The sequence below is a fragment of the Biomphalaria glabrata genome, chromosome 2 (genome assembly GCF_947242115.1).
Source record: "Biomphalaria glabrata chromosome 2, xgBioGlab47.1, whole genome shotgun sequence".
Taxonomy (NCBI): Eukaryota; Metazoa; Mollusca; class Gastropoda; family Planorbidae; genus Biomphalaria; species Biomphalaria glabrata.
In genome coordinates this window covers 26,993,958-27,012,728 of record NC_074712.1, presented here as the reverse complement: position 1 = coordinate 27,012,728, position 18,771 = coordinate 26,993,958, and the positions used below count along the sequence as shown (strand labels likewise).

The following is an 18,771-nucleotide window of genomic DNA, read 5'->3' as shown; positions in this document are numbered from 1 at the left end:
ATGTATAAGTTCAAGATGCAAGAAGTACAAAAGCTGAGAAACTATTATCTTTATTTAGACGTGTAGTTCAGTTTAATCCAAATTATTTTTTAAAGGAGGATACTAGAAAAAACAAACTCAAACCTATCCTAACAATTTCAGTATACATTTATTCCTCTTCTGGGACCCACAGTTGAAAACATGATATAATTAATAGTTATAGTTGTTATTGTAACAAAATAATTAGAAGGGGGAGGGGCCTCGCAAGCATCCATTAAACTGATCTCTGCAATTCCTAAGGCCGGCCCTACATCAACTGAATAAAATGGGAAACTTTTATTTGATTACGACTTACTATGAACGCCATCTAGTCAGTGGCGTAGCATCCATGGCGCGAAGGGGTTCAATGAACCCGGGCCCACGACCATGAGGGGCCTACTGCGCTTGGGCCCATGACTCTTGACTTATTTAGAACTTTGGGATGACACCAAAGTGAAAACATAAATGCACTTTTGTAAAAAAAAGATAAAAAATAGAATTTGAAAAGCTCCCTCAAAATATCCTGATCGTTGTACCAACATTAGTATGAACTTCAAAACCAGGTTTTAAGCTTTATTGTACGGATTTGCTTTGCATCAGGTTTTGTCAATGGTAATGGTGGCTAGCCCTAGCCGTGCGTTTGAGGTGACAATCGTTTCCATATCGTCCCATTCTTTTTTTTTTCCTTGTCTGTTCATAAAGCTATTGGTAGTAGTACAGGGATTGGGGGGGGGGGGGAGAGTTTGGTTAAGTATCAGGACTAATCCTGATTGTCATTAATTATAATTAAAATTTCGATAAAGCTGCAAATTATTCAATTTTCTCAAAACTTAATATGTTTTTATTTTGGTTTGTATTTAAAATATGTAATAACATCATTGCATTGTGGCATATGATGAAACAGTCGTTTTTCCAATCTTACTTACTCTGACATAAAAAAAACAACTATTTAATCCGATGAAGTTTATATTGTGAGATACTGTAAGACATTCAATCAAGACGATGCGTCCTCGAAAGTCTTCATTGCATTGTTTTGTTGTCTTCTGTATTGCATACAAAATTTTATTGTAATCATTATATCAGAATAAAAAGGAGATGAAATCTAAACAAAATAAAAATAACATTAAATATTTAGCAAGCCAAAGAATCATCAGAGTGTTAACTTAGGAATCGTTCAAGTTGAACTTGCTTGAGTTATTACAATTAAGGAGGTAACCGACATGGGGATCAGGTTTATAACAAGATCTAGAAGTTAGAGAGATAACTACATTTATCATGGAATAGTGTCATTCTCTGACCAATGACTAGTATTTGGTTGAAACTTGGTTCATAGCTCTTAAAGAAATTTAACGCCATATATTTATACAAAAACCTCAGAAAATTGCTATGAATATTCAAATTTGACAGGAAATCAAAGCTCAACAGATTCAAGACGAGATAATAGATCTGTTGGGAAATGCAGTTCGGGGAAAAAATACCTGTACTTTAGGACATCCATTCTGCACCATTTGTCTCTTTCATTGGTGCCAGCAGTCAAGACAAATAAAAAGTTGATATTAAATTTGTATTATTTTTTTGATACTGCTAGTGATCTTCGATGACGTAACATCCAAAGAAATAGAAATTAGATAATCATTTCTAGGTTTCATATATATGAGAATAAGACGTCAGCAAAATTAGCTGAACAAATGATCTTATTACTTTAAAAAAAACATTTATCCTTAAATAAACTACGAGGCTAAAGCTATGAAGGTGTTTCTAATATGACTGGAACCTTTGGGCATTGTTTCTTCAGAAGAAGCCGCTCTCGAATTAAGAAATTGATGCACTGGTTTCTTACTTTGCTACTTAGAAGGCCAGAGAAATGTTCAGTAAGTAAATGTTCCAACTATTTACTGTTAAGTAATGGACGTAGAACTAAATACTAGTTTGTATCAATGTTTCAAAGTTTGACACCAAGAAGTGTATTAGGAATGTCAATGTGTAGAATGGAAAATTGGACTCATAAAACATTTCTTTATAGATTTGAAACTCCGTTAACTCGTTTAATACTAATCAAAAATTACACAAACATTGACTTTAACTTCGTGTTGGAGTTCTGAGTTAGACGTAATAAGAGGATTAAAACGCTTCTCTACTTGCATTGTAATGTCTTTTGGTCAATGTACTGATACTTTCACATTACTCAATTGTTTTGCCAAACATTGTATTCGTCTTATTGTGGAAGAGGGCCTACCAATATATTCTAGAACCCGGGTCCACGGGTAACATGCTACGCCACTGCATATAGTGCGTGTCTTTGTTCATTAGGTATGTAGAGATTGCTTTTAGCAACAGAATAAAAAAAAAATCGATTTTGGCCTACGTGGTTTATAGGGCAGTATTTTGAATCAGAAAACCGCAAATCAAATAAAATTAAATTTAACAAGCAAAAGAAAAAAAAAAGGATCCTTTAAAAAAAAAAAACAAAGCTTATCTAAGGGAAAGAACCGCTAATTACTGCCAGTTATTTTAAAATGGCAGGGTTTAGCCCTTTCTGCCATATAAAAAAAAATAATTAATTAATACTAATTGATTAACTAATTGATAAATTTTGGACTGATTCATGTATTGAAATTGACTATGAATAATTATGCAAAATTTCAACTTGATCCGACAATGGGAATTTGGAGAAAAAACGTGTCATAACTTACTAAGAGGATTAAATCCATATATACATTCACATCTTTCATTTAGTAGCAGTTATTCCCCTTATTTCAATATCAGACACAATAATTAATAACCAATAATTAATTTACTAATTGGTTAATTTTTTTTTATTGATTCATGTTCAGGTACAATGAATAATTGTGAAAAGTTCATCCGAGGGTTGGAAAAATGGGAGAAACAATATGCTCAAACTTTTTGACACACAGAGTGAGTCGATATAAGCTTTGTAAAAATAGCGGAAAGTTTTGATACTGAAATACGATATACATTCTTGGCAGTTGAGAATGTACGTTTGTAAAGGTCTTGGTGGAAAGATCCTACTCTTGTTAAGAAAGACGTCATACAGCGCACATTTTTTTTTCTTAAAAAAAGAGTCAAGTAAATGATTGTACATAACTCTGAGGATCATTTAATTTTAACACCTATAACAGTACAGCTTGAATCCTGCTAATGTGGTCAATTAGCAAAGATTTTCCCTTTTTTCCCCTAATAATTATACATAAGCCTTGACTTTATCATTAAAACCTTTAGTGATGTGTTCGAACTAATAAGCAGATAATACTTTACTGACCTTTAAATCAAGAAGAAATAATAATACAATTGTATAAATTGTACGTCTTTTAACAAATATTTAGGTTACAAACCTACCTTTAAGTTAAAACATTGCTGCGACCATAGATTTGTTAGTAAATATTTAACTTGGTGCAAATTAAGATCCATCACTAAACCTAAATACTGCAAAGTAACTTTATAAACAAGTCCAGATTGAATGACAACACATTATGGTACATACAGAATATCTTTGTCATTGGTTTAATAATGTAGTAAACACAGACCAGGCCAATCTTAACAAGGTAACATAAAACTGAAATTATTACGGTGCTGATAAGGGAGAAGTAGGTTAAGTCAATAGCGCTGGAGTCGTTTATCTGGTCGATGTATTTTGTTTACTAGCCAATATGTTTTAGAAAAAAAACCTTATCTTCCTTTATTTTTCCACTTTCGTCTAATCCAGTGGCAATGTGGTTCACTTGGAAACAGGCACAGTGGCAATGTGGTTCACTTGGAAACAGGCACAGTGGCAATGTGGTTCACTTGGAAACAGGCACAGTGGCAATGTGGTTCACTTGGAAACAGGCACAGTGGCAATGTGGTTCACTTGGAAACAGGCACATTTCAACGTCCCCTTTCCCAATCGCCTTCCCTACACAGGAAATATATTTTTACCTGGCTTAAAAAAGTATTTCAGATGCATTTGTATTTTCAATTTCAAAACTAAATTTTTTTAGCAAGAAACAGAAACTGCTTTTGGTTTGAGGTAATGTGACCCTTGTATTGCGCCTAATTATGGCCTTGACTTAAGGAAAATATTTTCCCCCAGGACTTTGCTCTTGACCGACCCCACTTTCCAACAACTAGAGGATCATTTATTTATTATTGTGAACCACTCCTCCGTGAGCAGCGCTGGTTTCTATTAGCCGGCAAGGCCGGAGGCCTAGATCATGGGAGATTCCTACATAGTTCTACCAAAAAATAATGTGCTCTAATGTTACCGAGCAATTGTGCTTTCTATATCCAAACATTAACGGAGCAAATCAGTTAATTTGCAGATTAGCTAGGTAATGTACAGGCTAACTGATTTCTAGCTTTAGCGGTTACAAGAGCAGAACCGTTTCATGGGTAATTACTGTAGCCTAAAGTTGTGTACAAAAATGCAGTCCCATTTCAGCTCACGGGGTTTCAAAGAAGCTTTTGATTAAGGTAGAACGTTTCAATATGATTTTAAACAAGGAAATTAATTTTTACAGTTTCTTTACCATCTGAGATTTCCGTAGCCACATTGACAACCTCGTTTAATTCTTTTAAAGACTCTGCGCCAACGGAGTAGTAACAAAAGTAATAATAAAATTCCACGTCTATTGACAGACAATCTGCAACAGTTTTTAAGACGTTTTGTATCATCTGAGTAGAATAGTCACTACCCTAGAGTTTCTTGTCATCTTTTGAGTTCTTCGACTGAATTTTGAAGTTTATCAAATTATTGTTTCCCCACCGTTTCAGACCTCCATAATTAATAATTTTAGCGTTGTCGGTTAAACAACAAAAAAAAAAAAACTTACAGTTTTTGTTAACTCGTAATCAGGCCAATAAAATCTGCTGTTACTCCTAGAAGGGATTTTATTTCCAAACTTGAACTTCTAACGCCACTAGAGTCACACATGTCTGCTCACAGAGCGAAAGAAATAAAGAATCGAGAAGGTGGTAACTTTAACATGCTTGAAAAGAATTTTAAATAGATGCGAACATTGATCTACATTGAATGCATTGGGATTTGCAACGGGAAATTTTATGAAAATCGGGACAGATGGTCCGAGGCGGCGTAGTACCGCTTATACCTCAGAAGAAGGATTTTATAACTTTTTTTTTCTCTCTAATATCAGAAATAAAAACATTTATTTATTTACATACAACTAGATCAATAGCCTACTGGAATATATATATCTTCTGCTTAGGATCCCTTTACTAAAGAAAACATACAAAAATTTTTTAAAATAAATCAAGAAAAACATTAATAATACTTTTTTTGAAAGACAATGCCTCCTTTATGAAACTTATTGTCTTTCTCTTAAAAATTAATGAATGTTAGATTAAAAAACGATAGAACATTCTTTTACACCTCCCCCCCTCTTCTTCCCTAGAAAGAGTCCTGGTTAAGTGAATATATAGATCTAGTAAACTTTATAATGTTCCAGTGATAAGCATTTAGATCTAAACATATAAAATGATGCGCTAATTGTTCCTGAACATTAATTAAACAAACTCTTCAGTCAGAAAAGCCTTGCATTCACGAAAACAATTGTCCTTTCAAAACCGATGTTGGATACAGACCTATATCTAGATCTCTAGCCAAAGTTAAATTTATTTCATTTTTTTTACTTGAAAAATATTAAAGTCAAAAATTATTCTTTACGAATGTTGTAGGCTACAAATCGTTTCTAGCAAGTTCCCATTCTCAGAAATCCTGTATAGTTTAGTTATCGTTAATCAACCAATTAGTTAATCCATTAGTGGTAATTAATTAATTAATTATGATATATAGTTATAGTTATTAATGTATTTATTTATTTATTTTCAGTTGAGATGAACTCGTTATTTTACTAATGTTAAATTTCCACTAGTAGGATCAGGTTCTCAATTACATCTCTAATTGTTCCCTCTTTTTTTTTTTTTTTGCTCAGTTCACATTGACAAATTTAAAAATGAACTAAACTGTAAATTCTGTTTGGGAAAAAATGGGCGTGTGGATGTTCTCAGAGAAACTGGTTTGACGAGATGTTACGAGTCAATGTGATGGACGAACTCAAATCTGCAGAGAATATCGGTGAGGAAGATTATCGATTGGTTTACATAGATCTAGTACAACTTTAAAAAAAAAAGACCTTCTATAGACATATATGCCTAGATATCAAATACTATAAGAAGGTATTTACTATAACTACCGTTCCCACTTCCCCTTTATCAATATCATTATAATCGACCTCTTGTTCATTGATAGATCTATTAGGCCCAGCACGATGTGTTATGTTCTTGCACAATGTTTAAACACACTACGTCGAGAGTTGTTTTTTTTCTTCACAAATAAAGGCAGGGCTTGGAATAGGAGCCAGCTCGATATATAGCCACCACACTGTCAGGTGATCTACTCTGTGTGGATGAAAACCATACAGAATGCAGAAGTGACTTCCCTAAGCTGGCTTACATATTATATACTAGCAATATAACCCGGCTATGCTGAGTGATTTGTTCCCAGGCTTTACAAGGTTTATTATGACGGAAACATCCCTTCCTTAACTTCTGTTGAAATTTTAGTAAATGGGCCACATTTTAACGATCCCCCTAAACATACCTTTTAGCCCTTGAATTATTGTTTTCCTCTTTCCCTCTCTCTCTCTTTCTGGAACCTATCTTAGTTTTTTTTTCCCCCTGTGCATCATAACTTTTGATTTGGTTTGGAACGACCCCCTTCATAACACCCACCCCCCCCTCAAAAGACACACATGCTTTTGGCCCATGAATTACTTTCACTCGCCTCCATCATGCCCTCAACACAAACTTTTGTCCTACGTACAATCTCTGACTTAACTTCGGCCTCTCAACACAAACTTTTGTCCTACGTACAATCTCTGACTTAACTTCGGCCTCTCAACATAAACTTTTGTCCTACGTACAATCTCTGACTTAACTTCGGCCTCTCAACACAAACTTTTGTCCTACGTACAATCTCTGACTTAACTTCGGCCTCTCAACACAAACTTTTGTCCTACGTACAATCTCTGACTTAACTTCGGCCTCTCAATACAAACTTTTGTCCTACGTACAATCTCTGACTTAACTTCGGCCTCTCAATACAAACTTTTGTCCTACGTACAATCTCTGACTTAACTTCGGCCTCTCAATACAACATTAAATAGAACCTCTGTTGCTTTTCGACCGTAACCAAGCCCAACACAAACACAACCTGCTTTAAAAGTTTGGGCCCTTTTTTATTACGATGACGACAACTAACATTTTTTTTAGCAAGCATTGAATGACCCTTCACCACACACTTTTTACAAAGCTTATATCAACTAACTCTGTCTGTCTGGTACAAAGTGTGTACATGTATTTTCTCCAACACCCATTCGCGGATCAAGCACAATAATTCATTGACATAGACAAGATGTGAGCAGGCCAGGCAGGCGCGAGTGGGATAGAGAGGGGACCTATTCTCTGCTGCTCGACATTAAAATTTACCTAACAGTAGGCAGATGTTTGCGCTACTGGGTGGGCTCATCTGTGACACCTCAGTCTACGACCAAGGGGCTAGAGTCACCTAAGTAACCAGACATACTAAACTAATCGGAAACAAGATAACAAACTTTAGTTTAGTATAAATAAACAAAATGAAACTTTATTTACATGGAATCAAATAATAATAAAATATAATATATATATATATACACTAACCACTATAAACTACCCTCTAAATCGACACCACTACAAACACTAACAAACTAACCAAACTAACTAACACAAACTGATCAAACCAACTATCTAACAAAATCACTACAACTACTACACTAGACCTAGACCTACACCAACACACTACAATAAACTAGTCTAGATCTACAATATCCTACTATTACACTCATAACACTAACACTAAAACAAGAATATCTTATCCTTAGGCTCAGTACCTTACTATTCACTAAGAACAGAACTGAGAAACAGACTATAAATATAACTAAGTTTACTAAGGCGATAATAAAGAAACAAAATAACACTAGCTTAAGCTTCCCTAGAACTAGAATAGATCTAACAACAGCAGTTATAAACAGTAATATTCAACAGCAGCAGTTAAAAGCAGTAACACAGCAGTTACACAGCAGTTACACAGCAGGCCGTCCCAAGTACAGGAATAAAAATATAATTAGACGACAGACCACAAATATCTTCAGCTGTCACACAGACCGATATGGTACTGACCACTGGTCAACTGTACACTGAACTGTTTTAAAACAGCGTGGCATCACTTTTTATACACAAAAAGCGGAAGTAGAAATAATAAGTTTGGCACTAGCCTATAAAAATAAAATATATAAAAATATAGCTCTGGGAGCACAAGCTCACATTCATCCCGCCTTAAATTTTTTGCGTCCTCGCAAAACAAAATACTAAATAACTACTTAAAATGCATTACATACATACTGCTGACATATTATACCATCAAAGAAAATACACACTAAAATCTATTTCACACAAAAATATACATCTCCATGACATGACTTAAATTACATTGCTTTACAAGGACAAAAGCAAAAAAATATATATATACACTTCATCAGCTAAAAACACAAGAAAATACTCTTGATTCTGTACATTCTCAAATAGGTATAGCAACTACTAAGCTTTAAAAAAAGCTTTTAAATACACATGTAGATAACATGTACTCGAGTTACTACAACTAATACATATTGTTACATAGGAATGCAACCAACATATTAAATAAAAATTACAAATATACAAATGAAGAATTGTGCTAGTATGGTGAGGAAACAAACTTCATTTCCTCCTCTCTTACATATCGGTAAGTACTGCCGTCTTCTGCCTCCACCATGTACCAGCCAGAAGCATACTTGGGTACTGCAGTAATTACGAAACAAGAGGGTTCATACTGCATGAACATTCTTCCCTGGCCTCTGACTCTCTGTTCCACAAGAACTCTGCACCCAATGTTCAGAAGGTCGTTCCTTTTTTTCTGCAACTCAGGAACCTCATGGGAAAGCAAGGTGGATTCTAGTTGGACCGGATGAAACTGTAGGAAAGGATTTGTTTCCCTACCTCCTTCTGCATGATTACTGGAAGTGTCAGGTGAGGCAACTTCTGAATGGATCGACATCATTTCTGCCACTGCGGGTTGGTTTCTGCGAACAATTGAATCAGGAGCAGTGTTGGATCGCCTAGGATTCTGTGGCACCTCAACCAACAATTCTGTTGGCTTGGGGGCAGGTTGCAGTTGTACTGCCTGTGGTTGTTCCACTGAGGCAACCCGAACGTGATTCACTGCTGCAGTGACATCAGGGCAAGCTCGGGTGAAATGGTCCCGGCTTCCACAATTCGAGCAGTTGCTTCTAGAAGGGTGTTGCTGGTGAGCCCGGTTCCCTGGCTTCTTTCGCTGACCTTGGAACCTGTTCTGCAGCCTGCAATTTCTTGCAAGATGGCCAGGTTTGCCACATGTGTAGCATTTCCTGTTCTTCATCGTTGGCCTCTTATGGTTAAGAGTGCGCTTTGGTTGTGAGGCAATCTGTCTCACCTTGCCGCTAATGTGATCAGGTTGATGGTGGTTGCAGTGGGGACAGTTAGAGTTCTGTTGTCCCGAAAGTTGTAGGAGCACAATCTGGGCTGTAAGCTCCTCCACTTGCTTGGAGAGCGCAGCTAGCTGGCCTTCAATCTTTATCTCACTGCATGTGACGTTGACTTGCGGTGCGACATCCTCATCCTGTGCCCACCTGATGGCCATGTCTCTTAACGTCAGGAATTCAGTTTCTGGCCTGTCAAGTAGTCTCTCTCGCAGGTCTCTCCTTAGGGTCCTGTCACTGAGGTTTTCTACAAACTGGTCCCTCAGGATAGACTCGCTGAAGGGAGTTTCAGATAGAGCTCTCTGTCTGTCTGTGAGTGCTTCAAATGCCTGAAGGAGACGGTGTGAGTAGGTGCGGACAGACTCATACTGGTGCTGGCTTATTCTGAACAGTTGCCCAATCAGACAGTTGATGCTCCGCCTTTCTCCATAAGTGGAGCGTAGAACTTGTACAAGGGCATCTGGACATGTCCTTGTCGTCTGAGGGTGACACCTAAGTTCGGCCTTCACTGCCTCACCTAGATGTGCAAAGAGGAAGTCACATTTCTCCTCTGGATGCACCATGTGTTGAGACTTCCAAGTTCTCTCAACATTTTGAAGGAACTCTTCAATTTCCCTGGCAGGACCATCACCATGGAAGCGCCGGATACTCATCTCTGTCCTAGGCACCAAGATCACTGTCTGAGACGGCTGCATTCTTGCTGCTGCTGCTGCCTCGCTGTTCATCTACGCAACTACTCAACAAAACTAAAGCCTAATAACCTCTCTAACAAACGCCCAAAGAAAACTGAACTATACACTATCACTACTTCCTATCACTGCCTAAACTCGTACAAAAACCTAATCTATCCCAATAAAAAATACAAGTCTGGTCACTCAAGCACAGATCCCACTTCTGACACCAAAAATGTGGGCAGGCCAGGCAGGCGCGAGTGGGATAGAGAGGGGACCTATTCTCTGCTGCTCGACATTAAAATTTACCTAACAGTAGGCAGATGTTTGCGCTACTGGGTGGGCTCATCTGTGACACCTCAGTCTACGACCAAGGGGCTAGAGTCACCTAAGTAACCAGACATACTAAACTAATCGGAAACAAGATAACAAACTTTAGTTTAGTATAAATAAACAAAATGAAACTTTATTTACATGGAATCAAATAATAATAAAATATAATATATATATATATACACTAACCACTATAAACTACCCTCTAAATCGACACCACTACAAACACTAACAAACTAACCAAACTAACTAACACAAACTGATCAAACCAACTATCTAACAAAATCACTACAACTACTACACTAGACCTAGACCTACACCAACACACTACAATAAACTAGTCTAGATCTACAATATCCTACTATTACACTCATAACACTAACACTAAAACAAGAATATCTTATCCTTAGGCTCAGTACCTTACTATTCACTAAGAACAGAACTGAGAAACAGACTATAAATATAACTAAGTTTACTAAGGCGATAATAAAGAAACAAAATAACACTAGCTTAAGCTTCCCTAGAACTAGAATAGATCTAACAACAGCAGTTATAAACAGTAATATTCAACAGCAGCAGTTAAAAGCAGTAACACAGCAGTTACACAGCAGTTACACAGCAGGCCGTCCCAAGTACAGGAATAAAAATATAATTAGACGACAGACCACAAATATCTTCAGCTGTCACACAGACCGATATGGTACTGACCACTGGTCAACTGTACACTGAACTGTTTTAAAACAGCGTGGCATCACTTTTTATACACAAAAAGCGGAAGTAGAAATAATAAGTTTGGCACTAGCCTATAAAAATAAAATATATAAAAATATAGCTCTGGGAGCACAAGCTCACAAAGACATGAATACTAATTTTTAAAAAGTAACCAATTGGACAATTAATTACTGGTAATTCATTGTTGTTTAAAATAGCAACAAGTGAAACTAATACTTCAGTATTTACAGATATGGCTAAATTTGTTGGGTTAAGTCTCCCTAAATAATTGTTAACGCTATTTCTCCCTCACGCATTCTCCGATCAAGTTGATACTTTAATCAATTATATATTGTACCTGACAAAACATGAACGAATAAACAAAAATATTCAATTAGTCAATTAATTATTGGTAATTAATTACTTTGTAATTTTCGAATAAGGGAAATAACTTGTACATTATTGGTAGATATAGTTTATGGATGTTCTTCCCCTTCAGATAACCTTTTTTATAAAAAAAAGTTTTTTTTTTATATTATGCTTGTTAGCTTTTGAATTCAACCTGAAGCACCTTTGGTTAGTTTTTCTTTCTCTATTTTTTCACCCTTTAATCACAAGGCAAGCAAATTACGGTGGCACCGCAAATATTTCTTTAGAGATCAGTTTCAGGCCAAGAAGGAAAAAAAAGTATCATCCAAAGGCCATAATTAAATGCCTCTTTCTTGTAACCCACACTACATTTATTTTGTAATGTGTCCTCTAAATATAAGATATCAATGTAATCGTTTATGTAACCTCTTTTGAATGCTACAAAGTATCATTTCTTCTCTTAGTCCTTTCTTACCAAGCTTATATCAGCTCACTTTGTCTGTCTGTCTGTTTGTCTGTCTGGTAAAAAGTGTGTACACGTTTTTTCTCCGACACCCTACCTAGGATCAATCTGAAATTTTGTACAATTATTTCTTTAAGCTGAAAACACAAGTATTAAATAAAAAAAAATTACTATTGATAATTAATTATTTATTAGATATCTCGAACAAAGGAAAGAAACTGTACTTGACTGAGGTGGTCAAAGCTGAAATAGTCCCCTTTGTAGGTCGTCGCTTTAAAGAATGTTTCAAACAAACAATGCATAACTATTCAACCTTGTATTTTCATACGCACCTCACTAGCAGAGTAGTTAGAATGTCGGCTTGAGGAAGCTTAACTCTTTCTCTCCTAACTGATGATACCAGCGTTGATACCACCAGAATGTGGTAAATAATTACGGAGAGAAAGAGTTAAATCATGAATTTGAATTCAGGGCGTTTACCCCCCCCCCCCATTTTTGTATGCTTTTGAAAAACGATTACTGTAAAAGTCACCCAGATCTCTCTTTCTTTCTCCCCTCCCCATTGTCCCAACTGGTCCAGATAAGTGATATAGGATCATAGCGTAATGAGAAAGCTAAAGGCATGAAATAGCGCTAAACTAAAACAATTGGTAACAATATTTCTAATCCCACAGATTTATTGTTGTTGGTCTTGGTCTAGGTCTATTACAAACTTAATTACATGACTTAACAAAACTATTTGATACAACTACACTTCGTATAAGCTTTTTTTAAAAGTATTTTTATGTTTTTTTGTGACAGGTGGGGAAATGTGACGTGTGTTTGGCACGTTTTATGTCTAGGGGATGATTATTTTTAAAGCTATCACACACCAACCTATCAGCATATGAATCGGGAGCAGACACGCAACGAGACGAAGCAATGAAAGATAGATACAAAAGTTAAAATAAAGAATATTTATTTACATAAATATACATATAAGAATAAAAAGGGGGAGGGTTTGCATCTATCTCTAATTAGTAAGGTATTTTGATCATCACTCTAGCACTTAATGAGAGAGCATGTCACTTTGTCCTCTGACTTAGCTGGTTGTCCTGTTGATGTCGCGGCTGGCTGTGTCCTGGCTTGAGGTTCTGCAGCTGGAGGTGGCGCTCTAGCGGATAGAGGGACGCCGGTGATATAGTTCTTGTGGAGTCTCAATCCCCAAAATCTAATATCTGTAGTGGGCACAGTAGGGCGGGTGGCCGGCTACCGTGGGCACAAGGTTACTGCGGGCAGAGCTGATCTGCCGTGGGCAGCGTAGTTGACAGGATATGTCCAGTGAGTTGCAGAGGGTTGGCGTAGCTATGACGTCTCGCACAGACCTGAGTCCATAGGGACGTCGCACCTAATAGCTTAACAGGTGGGCTGTCGAATAGGCGGGCAATGCCGATAGCGCCAAGTAGTAGAGTTGAGTAGATCTCAGTAGGCAAGTGCAGCGCTGAATAGCACTAAGCACAAATGCAGGTAAATAGATCGTTGATCCAATGAATAAATAGGGGCAGGTCAGTGAGCTAGTGCAGTGCTGAATAGCACTAAGCACAAAGATAGTAGGTGATTCTTGATATCAAACAAATAGTTGATCCAATAAATAGGCAGGTAAATAGGCAATAGGCAGACACCTGAGGGAGGCTGCGGATAAATAAAGACAAGTTAGGACATGTCTCTCATGCATCTTATTGATGCCCTCGACTGAGGTGCATTCGTCAGATTGGTGAAATTGCTTTAGAGCACAAAAGGGGAGATGATGACAAATGGGATTTGGAGAATAGGTGGCAGATAGTAGCAATATAGAAATGTACATAGAAGGGAATGTACATAAATAACACAGGTGGATAGAGAAAGAGAGGGGGGGAATGGGCGGTGGTCAGCGACCCAGACGATTTTTTTACATATGACCGTGGGTCGAGAACAATGGAGCGCGCTTGAATGGTGTGTCCGTTCAAGCGGCGCAACTCTCATTAGAGTAAAATGAGTAAAGGGGAGATAATTCATTACAGGGGAGATAACTCATATCTCCTTTCTAAGCGCAGTATTAGTGCGATAGTGAAATTATCAAGGCTGTCAACCGAGATAAAGGAAATAAAATAAGGTGTACAAATATATACATAGTTGCATCAATGCTCAATTGAGCACCGTAGCATTAATAGATTAATGCAATACATAAATAAATACATAGCACATGTTTATGTTTTCTACTTACGCCAGTGAGAAATACACAATGCACTAATTAAATATAAATGAACTAAGCAAAATACACATGATGATATCCAATGGAAATAGCACAAAAGTAATTAAGATGGAACTTGTGATTAAGTTCGGCTTACCACCAGGTATTCCTCTAGGAGGGAGAATAAGTGATATAGTCCAGACTCGATAGCTCAGCTCGAATGAGAAATGAAAAAGGGTCTGGCTAGAGTTGGTTTACTTTATATAAGCCTGGAAAGTGCGGGCGGACACAGGAAATGCCCTAGGCTAAGTTTTATCTTACACGTGGGTGGATTTGACTCGAGGTGGGAGTCGCACCTTGGAATATCACGCGGTGTGTTGACCAGGGTAATCTCTTAGATCAAAGAGAGACGTGAGAGAAAGGGGGGGAGAAGGATTAGCTTGCATTCAAACCAAGGTGGTGTCAACCGCGACCGTCAGTCAGACATCCGGCGGATAAGACAAAGGAGATAGTGTGATTATCTTTCCCCGATCAAGGGCAGATAAATGAAAGGACTGGCCTAGTTTTCTCCAAGGTGGTGGACTAAGTCTAGCCTGGTATAGAGGAAAAGGTGGGGCGGGTGGAGAATTTAGGGGTAGGATGGTGAAATAATCAAAATAAAATAAATAAATAATGAAAAATAATAATTAATGCTGTGATAAATTTGAGTGACTCTGACAGCGAATTTTTGACTTGTCACAGTTTTCTTGATTACATTTTTATTTGTCAGTCTTAGATTGAGATCTAGAGAGGAACCGTATTTAGAATACCCATCTTTACAAACCTTTTTCTATATCTCAACACACACACATACACACACACACACTGACACTTTAAATAAAACCCTAAATCTATATTCAATGGATAAATTTTAGGACTTTAAATTTTTGATTAAGAATAGTGGCCTACTTGTAGATGTAGATCTTGTCGTTTTAAAATTGTGCTACTTTTTATCATTAACTACAGTCTTTACATTTCTAACTGGAGTAATTTTCTCCACACAAACACGCTTTCTTAAAGATGTAAAAACCCATTTGATAATCCCGTAGACAATTATCTACACCTAGATTAAAATTAGAGTTAAGATCTAGATCTGTGAAGAAATAAACAAAAAGGGAAAAAAAAAGAAACTAAAGAAAGTTACGCATCAAAAAATTGTTAATAAGTTCGTCCATGGAACTATACTAATTCCATGGTTGGTCTACTGAAAGCGTATATATTATTATTAAATTATAGTTTTGTACTTTAGACATTAGAATGTCAACTTTTAAAGACATATTTGGTAGAAACTGCGAATAATTTTTTTTTTGTAAATGTAATGGCTTCTATTTCAATCTTGAAAGTGGCTTTAGTATACATTTATTTAAGTTAAGTCAAGAGTATGTTAATTTTTCGTACTGTGTGGTCCAGGGAAAGTGGGAGATCTAGTGATTACGAATGAATTAGTGGTACTACAAAATACTACAAAAAAATCTTTTAAGATGTGTGGCTGGGTAAAAAAAAAAAAACACGCATGGGGGCTTGAGTTAGAATCTTGACTCGAGCAGAATTGTGTTTGGTGAGCGCCAGAACGGAAGCCTTCTCCCAGATACCCCTTCACCCATGGATCCACAAAAGAGATTTAACCATTACGCACTGAGTCTCTGAGCATGCTATAAAAGAGATATTTTCGTTATGCAAAAGAAATTTTGTATAAAAAGCAGTTTTAATTCATTTCTTTGCACTCAGTCTATTTTTGTTGATCATTTCCTGGACAATCTTGATATAATATGGCCTAGGAATCAATCTCGCCTCTATTTCGTTAGAGATCAGAGTTCAGTCGAAGTGTTCAGGAAAATGATCCAAGTGTGCTCTCACATTCTTGGCGCTTCTGTAAAGTTCAGGAGATATCTTTTTATTTAGGTTCATCATGGAACTGGGTTCATCATTTGAACATTCTAGATCAATAATAATAATAATAATCTTTATTGTCCGTAAGGAAATTTGTCTTACAATTTGTGCATTACACCAAACAAAACATTATAACTATAAAAAAAAAACAAAATGTACATTCACACCAGACTCACTCATAATTTACATGTGAAAAGTTGTTCATTCTGTCATGTTTGAGCCCAGAATCCAGTAGTTGCTGCTATTACCAACAAGTTCAAAAAAGTGAGTCTCAATGGAACTGTTGACGCTGCAGCACTTGTTTCTGTGTTCAAAGCAGGACTTGACGCTGTTAAACTTATTTTCTAGATCAATCAATCCATCATCTATCTATCTTTCTAATCTATCTATCTATCTATCTTTCTAATCTATCTATCTAATCTATCTATCTATCTATCTGTCTGTCTATCTGACGTTCCAATAGGATTCAATTTATTCGGTGTAACATTGAAACTGGTATTTTAAATTAAAATTATTGTAATGATGTCGGGTATTCAGTAATGTTGTGGTTGCTGACCAATAAAGAATCAACGTGCTAGTGCTCTTCTCATACAACACACACACACACACTCTAATCTTACAAGGGTGTAACCAGGGGGAGTTTCGGGATTAAAGCCACCTCCGAAATGAAATCTCAGAAGGGGGAGGGAATTATGTGACTTTTTTTTTTAAATTAATTTTTTTTTTATTGTAGGTGAGAATTTAATATTTTATCATCACTTACCCCAGCTCAGAAGATATTCCTGATTAGTTAAAAATAGCTCTTTCTAAATCCATTCAAATTCTCTTCGTTCCCATTTTTATTTTAACAGGTTCAATAGAAAGCAGGGTCTATTTCAAGGAAGGAATGTTGGAGAGAAACATGTTTAGTTACAGTCTAGTTCAGTATTGTCAGTGTGAATATATTTATAATAATAATAATAATAATAATAATAATAATAATAATAATAATAATAATCTTTATTGTCCGTATGAAAATTTGTCTTACAATTTGTGCATTACACCAAACAAAACATTATAACTATAGAAAAACAAAGTGTACATTCACACCAGACTCACTCATAATTTACATGTGAAAAGTTTATATCAGATTGTTTCTATTTAATGATTTGATTGCCAGGGGAACAAAAGAGTGTTTGTGTCTGCTTGTCTTTGCTATCGGTGTCTTGTATTTCTTTTGTGATGGTAAAATCACAAAATCCTGACCCAAAGGTTTTGTTATGAAAATGTACACATTTAGGATGTAGGCCAGCTAAAGGGAATCTACTACGCTTACAAAATACATGTAGATGCGATGCAGTGATTTCCCTTGATCCAAGTATATGGAAAAAACAGTAATTAAATAAATTATAAATAAGTATTAGTAATACATTTTTATAATAGTCTTCTACTGACTTCTACGATATAAAATTATTGATCCGGATGACTCACTCACTGGTAATCACTTATTATCCCATCTGTCATGGTCGATAAAATAATAAAGTTTTACTAAGCTATTATCCCGATCGAAATCGCAGCGGCATACAGTTATACCAAAAACGATTTTTTTATTTGCAATGTGGACCCAATATGGTTTAAAAGTCGACATTTAAATGTCTCAAGCACTCAAATATATTTCCTTCCGCTTTATGCACTTAACACTTTTTTGGTGCTCAACTTACTTTCGTTCCATTTGGTGTGTGTGTGTGTGCGTGTGTGTGTGATTTCCTATGCCCAACCTGTCGATCTCGATTCCTACGCTAATTGTCCTTGTGCTTGTCTTGTTACATTTGATGACATAGACATACTTTAAAAGTATGCTTATGCAGTGGTTATGGTCATTTTCTTAAAATGGAGAAGTATATCATAAGTAGTAAAAATAGCAACTTTTTTTTTGGGTATACGGGGTACGGAATACGTAAATATTGAAAAACTCATCTCATCTGCCCAATAACTTTCCTCGTAGGGATACTGTGACAGCCTAACTGAATACCTCCACTCTGGTTTGCAGTAATTTCCACACAGTGTCCTTTTTGAACCTATAAAGAATGTGCTAGCTAGTAGCAGGAATTGTAAATTCAGATTTTAAAAATAAATGTAACTGCTTCTGCTGATAATGTTTTATTCCCTCTGTGTGTTTGTAGCAGCCAAGGTCACCTGGTAGTATGTTAGACATTCCGAACTATCGTCAAGATTAGCCAGAGTTTGAACCTTGCCGCTACCTGCAGCTACCTGCTGTCTTGGAGGGTTTATGCAATGTTTCAAATAATCTTTTCTACAGGAACAGTACAAATATTAAGATGTTTATATTTGAAACGAATAGAACGGTTACTGCATTCTGTTTAATGTTTATCCCAAGACATTGACGTGTTCGACAAGTCTTCACAACACTAAGATTCAATAAAACAACAACACTAGACATTGAAGCTTTAACTAATTGTA

The 18,771-nt window shown here is 36.3% G+C and overlaps 1 protein-coding gene across 1 annotated transcript in view; it reads right to left on the bottom strand.

Moving 5' to 3' along the window:
- Window positions 1–3,659, bottom strand: part of LOC106050889 (transient receptor potential cation channel subfamily M member-like 2) — a 31,576-nt gene extending 27,917 nt beyond the window's left edge. The window contains exons 1-2 of the mRNA XM_056019790.1: window positions 3,376–3,659; window positions 945–1,061 (exon numbers count right to left, since the gene is read on the bottom strand). The gene's annotated coding sequence lies outside the window, so the exon portion shown is untranslated. The remainder of the gene's footprint in view (window positions 1–944; window positions 1,062–3,375) is intronic.
- Between the last annotated feature and the right edge of the window lie 15,112 nt (window positions 3,660–18,771).